We start from the raw sequence: 5595 nt of genomic DNA on the forward strand, positions 1-5595 counted from the left end.
AATTCCTGTGTGATTGTGAAACTGTAAAACAGTACAACAAAATAATTTTCTGATGATTATTGAAAGCCAATGCAGAATGGAGCTCAACAGTTATCGCCCACCACTTGGTTCTGAAAGTAACACATATATATATGTATGTATATCACAACACAATCAACGGGCATCCTGCCAATGAAACAACTGCACATAGCATCATGTTGTATTGTTTAATCTCCTGCATTTATGTATTTAGAAAAAATGCTGTTTGGGAGCATGGGTGTCATAGGTTTGTGAGCTGAGCATTGGACAGAATTGTTCTGATAATTCTAACAACCAGGATGTGAATATTAGTTACCACATAGCGCTGGTTACACCTTTGTGGTGCCTTTAAACATTTTTTTCAAAAATGTCTATGGGAAAAATGAATAGGAAATTTACCAGAGCGATACTAGAAAGGAATAAAACATTTAGCACAAATATATTTTAAAGTTTGTATTGCTAAATAATATATATTTTATGCAAGTTTTCTTAGCATTTTCATTTTTTATATGTTATTAAAGAGGTAGTATTATGCAAAATCTTTATTATTATTATTATTATTTTTATTTATTTATTTATTTTTGCACTATCATGTTATAATGTTGTTCCCTCATCAAAAACATGCCTGAAGATGTTTTAGATGTCATCCGTGCAGGTTTGAGTAATTTTGCTATCTCTTCAGTGCTTTATTCGAACTGTCCTTATGGTTAGCAATAAGATTCTGTCCAATGCACAAGCATATGTTATCCATGCTCCCACACAACAATTCTCCATAAATATACAAAAGCATGATAAATGAAAACTGTACACAACAACTTGACAAACCTTATGCAATGTCCAGTAGCTTCATTAGCGGAATGCATGCTGATTGTGTTGTGATAATGCTCTGAATGCAGAGGGAAGAGGGGACTCAGAGCGTCAAACATTAAAGTAAAGTGGTGTTAATACATTGTTTTTGGCAAATTTAGGATTTTCAAAACAATAAAAGGTAACATACTGATATAAATATGTTATGTATTAGCAGTTAATATCCCATAGAAGTAAAATCTTTCTTTATGGTACACATTTGGTAGTTTCCATTGTAATTATTCACCAAGATTAGTTTATAAGCACTTTCCAGAACTACAGACCAAGCACGCACTTCTTGATTATTGAACTATTTAAATGCTTTCTAATTAGATGCAGACAGCATGCAGGGAACTATTTTTACCTCAAGAGGTGCTTATACTCATTTTCATGGCACTTTAAGTACAGTACTTTACTTTTGTACTTATTTACTTTCCACCACTAAATTAAAATTATATCCAGACCAGTGTCAACTTCATCCAGAAAAATATGACCAATTGAATGTGTAGAGCTAATCAACACATTCAGAGTGTGAAAGTTGCTTGACAGTGTCCCAGCTTTTACGCTCAAGGTACTTGGCATTTTTCAGCTTGCAGTGTAGAATTCTCTCTTCTCCATTCTCTCTTAATTGGTTTTACTCCCTCTGTCTTTTGTATTCCCTTCGCTTATTTCTTTTGTCTACAAGTTTCCCCGCTGTGATCACTGGATGGAGATGGAACATTGATGATAGTTAATTCTTGATAATAAAAAAACAACAACAAAAAAACCTCAGTTAGTAGTTCAAATAGAGAGGTGAAGACTGCCAACCTTACTACAAATAATACTTTCCAAGAAGATGTCACTGAAGGTCAATAAAGAAGGTATTATGGTTTATTTAAGTCAGGCATGTCCAAACTGCGGCCCGGGGGCCAAATGCGGCCCTCAGACCAATTTTTCTTGGCCCTCAAGCTTCCAGGTGAATTAGCCTGTATTTCTTTAAACAGTACTTTTTACTGTATATTTCTGAAAATCTGCTTTAACAAGCCCTTATCAAATATTTAATGTGTCCCATTGAGGATGTAAGCATGAATAAAGGTCTAGCGGTTCAATCTAACTTGTAATAATAACACACATTTGAAGTATTCACTGTATTGGCGACCAGTCTATGGCCCTCAGTCGGCCCTCGGCTTTGTCTGTGATTTTATATGCGGCCCTTCATGAAAAAAGTTTGGACACCCCTGATTTAAGTGTTAAAGTGGCAATACCAGATGTTTTACCATGTATTTGAACACATTTGCCCCAGTACAGGTATATTGTATAAGCAACTCTTAGGGTAGAAAAATGAGAAATGAGATTGCTGTGTGTTGCCTGCATTTAATTATAAAGTGTTTCAGAGAATCAAGAAGTTAGATGCTAATTATTGGCAGCAAAACTTTGCACTGGTCTATGACACTTGTGAAAAGCACTTATAAACTCATCACAGTGAATAATTAGGATGCTTCAAATGCTTTAGGTAAGTTAGGAATCATTTTTGGACCACTGCAAACTGTGTAATATTAACTACTTTTGTTCTTCATGTTTTTAAGACCAATAGTTTGTATTTCTATTTGAGTACGCATTTTTTTTGAAGTAACAATACTCTACTTGAGTACAATTTTTGACTACTCTACCCACCTCTAATTTCTATTTTTACTGTACATTTTGTTGCTAGATAACATCACCATGGACTCCCCCCTCATATTAAAGAGGAGGTATTTTACTTCTATGGGTACTACACACATAACATATTTAAATCGCCATGTTACCTTTTAATGTTTTGAAAATGCTATTTTCACCGAATAATGAATAATGGGTAATGTAGGCTTGTGGATTGGGCATTGGACAGAATGTGACAGCTAACCATCAGGAGGGGTTGGATAGTGCCCTAGAGAGATCATTAAATTACTGAATCATGCATGGATGGCATCTTTTAGGCATGTATAATACACTTTCTTTAAAATCCTCCCCTTCTATCTTGTATGAGAAGTACCTGACACTGCTCTCTCACGTTGTATAGTGTACAATCAACAGAAGCAACGTTAGCTTCTAAATATTTCATTTGCAAAGGGCTGCAGAGAACTCTCCACCGAGTCGCACCGTTCCGCTCTGTATGATATGAAATCTTTGGTGCGCATTGTGTGTCCACAAGACAGTGATAGCTAGCAGCATTGCGGGTGTTGTTTCCGGCACCTTCTCGGTGCTAGCTCTTAGCACATACTCTGCGAGGCATGTTTTACCCCGGGTTTGCAAAGCTGTTGTCCTGTGCCATGGCTAATGTGGACAAGCTAGCTCCACTCCCAATGTGTTGTCTGTGGTGTGTTGATTTTTCTTTGTGCTGTTATTTGGTCTACATGCGTTGAAAAATGTACAGTAGGGATGTAACAGTATTCTAACAGTAGCCCATGTGTATGTCACATTTTGGATTTGCTTGCTGTTTTCTAGAAATGTTATTTAGATATGTGTCTAACTCTTCTGGTGAGGGGTCATTAAGAATATTTCTCTCTATGGAAGCAAGAAGGTGATAGTGCCAGGACAAGTTACAGTTCAAATCTGTGGAAAGGTTACCCCACTCACAATAAGAAAGCATGTGTTTTATTTTGTGCATCTGTAACTGACTTAAGACAGATATGTTTAATGCCATACACTGGAACTTTAGACAAATCATAGTGCATCTTAAAGCAGGCTTTAGTGCAAACATGTGTTCACTTTATGATAATTACACCTCAGTAAGCCTTAATAAAGCATGAAGAAAGACTTAATTTATAATGAAAACATAATTTATTAAGAAAAGTTTAGGCTCAGTAAAAACTTAAAGAACACATACTATGGAAAATTGACTTTTTGGAGATTTTAACTATATTATTGTTTCCTCATTGAAACAAGAAGTTATATTTCACATCATTCACAATCATTTCAGTAATCTTCTGTTAAAAAAAAATAAAAAAAAATAAAAGTCCTTAAGCCTCACCAAACACTCAGTTTCAAAGTTTCAAATTCCCAAGATTGTGATGTCATAGATATGAGAATCATCACTACACTCATTTTAAGCAGTACTACTCTCATGCTTACATTAACATGTCTAGATATGTTCCTCATTACTTGGTTTAATTTTGTGAATCCTTCTGCTACCAGGAGATGGGGAGCTGCATTAGAGTATATTGAGACTGTGAAATTATGTTGTGTTTTTGTTTTTTTTAATTAGTATTATTTTGAGTTCTAAATCATGCAGTGCAAAAGTACTAAAGACCATTTTTAAAGGTCAATGACAATCCAAATAATCCATAATAGTTGCTCTTTAATTCATACCCAAACCAAAAATCCTTAATTAAGCAGTTACTAAGCCTGAGGTTTAATAGTTTTGCCCCTTATTTTGGATGGTTAGGACTAAATTAAAATAATATTGAAAAAAAAAATCCATTTTGTACAGCCTGATTAATTTTATTGTAAAAGACAAACACATTACTACATCCCTATTGTACATCCATGAAATGTTTTTCTAATTGTGTTTTTTCTCCTGAAGCCAAACTCCCAAAGGCATTTTACAAACAAACATTTGTAATCCGTGGAGCCCATATGTCAATCATTTTAATGCCGGTTGCCATGGCTAATGTTTATGTATGCTAATAACTCAGGACCAAATGTTCCCGATGTGACAACTGTTGTGTGAAATATAACTGTTCACTGATTGTAACAGACAGGCTCTTGTCATTGTCTCTAATTAAAAATGCATTTTATGGCTTCACATACAAGTGTTCATCCCTGTGTGACTATAAATGTGTCATCAATTGTTTTTACAGAAGGAGATACTGAAACAGGGAAAAGCTATTGGAATATTGGGAATTTCATATTTAAAGTCACATTGATGGATTTGTGCCCTTTCCAAGAAAGAGAAAAAAAGTTTATATATATATATATATATATATATATATATATATATATATATATATATATATATATATATATATATATATATATATATATATATAGCCACTCCTTCAGTTTGGGGGTCACTGCCTTGAGTGCTCCGATGACCACAGGCACCACTGATAGCTTCACCTTCCAGGCCTTCTCCAGCTTTTCTTTGAGCCTCTGGTATTTCTCTAGTTTCTCATGTTCCTTTTTCCTCATGTTCCCATCACTTGGTACTGCGATGTCCACCACAACTGCTTTGCTCTGTTTATCCACCACCACAATGTCCGGTTGGTTCACCTGTGCAGCCAGGATGAGTGCTGTCCTTCAGTCCAGCTTTCCCAAGTCATTGGTATGATTTTTTTTATTTCAGCCACTTCAATTATGTTCTGGTGGTACATCCCATGCAGGGGCTTGTCCTCCCATTATGACTCCTCCACCACCTCTTCCTCCACTGTCTGAGACTGTGACAAAGTGGGCCTTTGTCCCTTTTTAATATTACTATAATTTGGTTTGTTCACATGTATGTTCATTTTCAATAATTTTCCAATACAAAACTAAATAGAACTATCCCGGGTTTGTTTTGTTTAATTTTTCAATTAGTTAAATCACCACACACTTGTTAGTTTAAACATATTTTATTTGGTTAAATGTCTCAATTCAGTTTAATACAGCAATCCACTTACCTGCATCTCCACATGGTCCAAACAAAGAGGGGGCGTGCCCTATGTCGGCCATTTTTATAGGCTTGGGTGTGGTCGCGGGCCAGAACATGTGGAGGGGAGAACTGGTTTAAGTTTGTTT

Source organism: Periophthalmus magnuspinnatus, chromosome 19, assembly GCF_009829125.3.
Source record: "Periophthalmus magnuspinnatus isolate fPerMag1 chromosome 19, fPerMag1.2.pri, whole genome shotgun sequence".
NCBI lineage: Eukaryota > Metazoa > Chordata > Actinopteri > Gobiiformes > Gobiidae > Periophthalmus > Periophthalmus magnuspinnatus.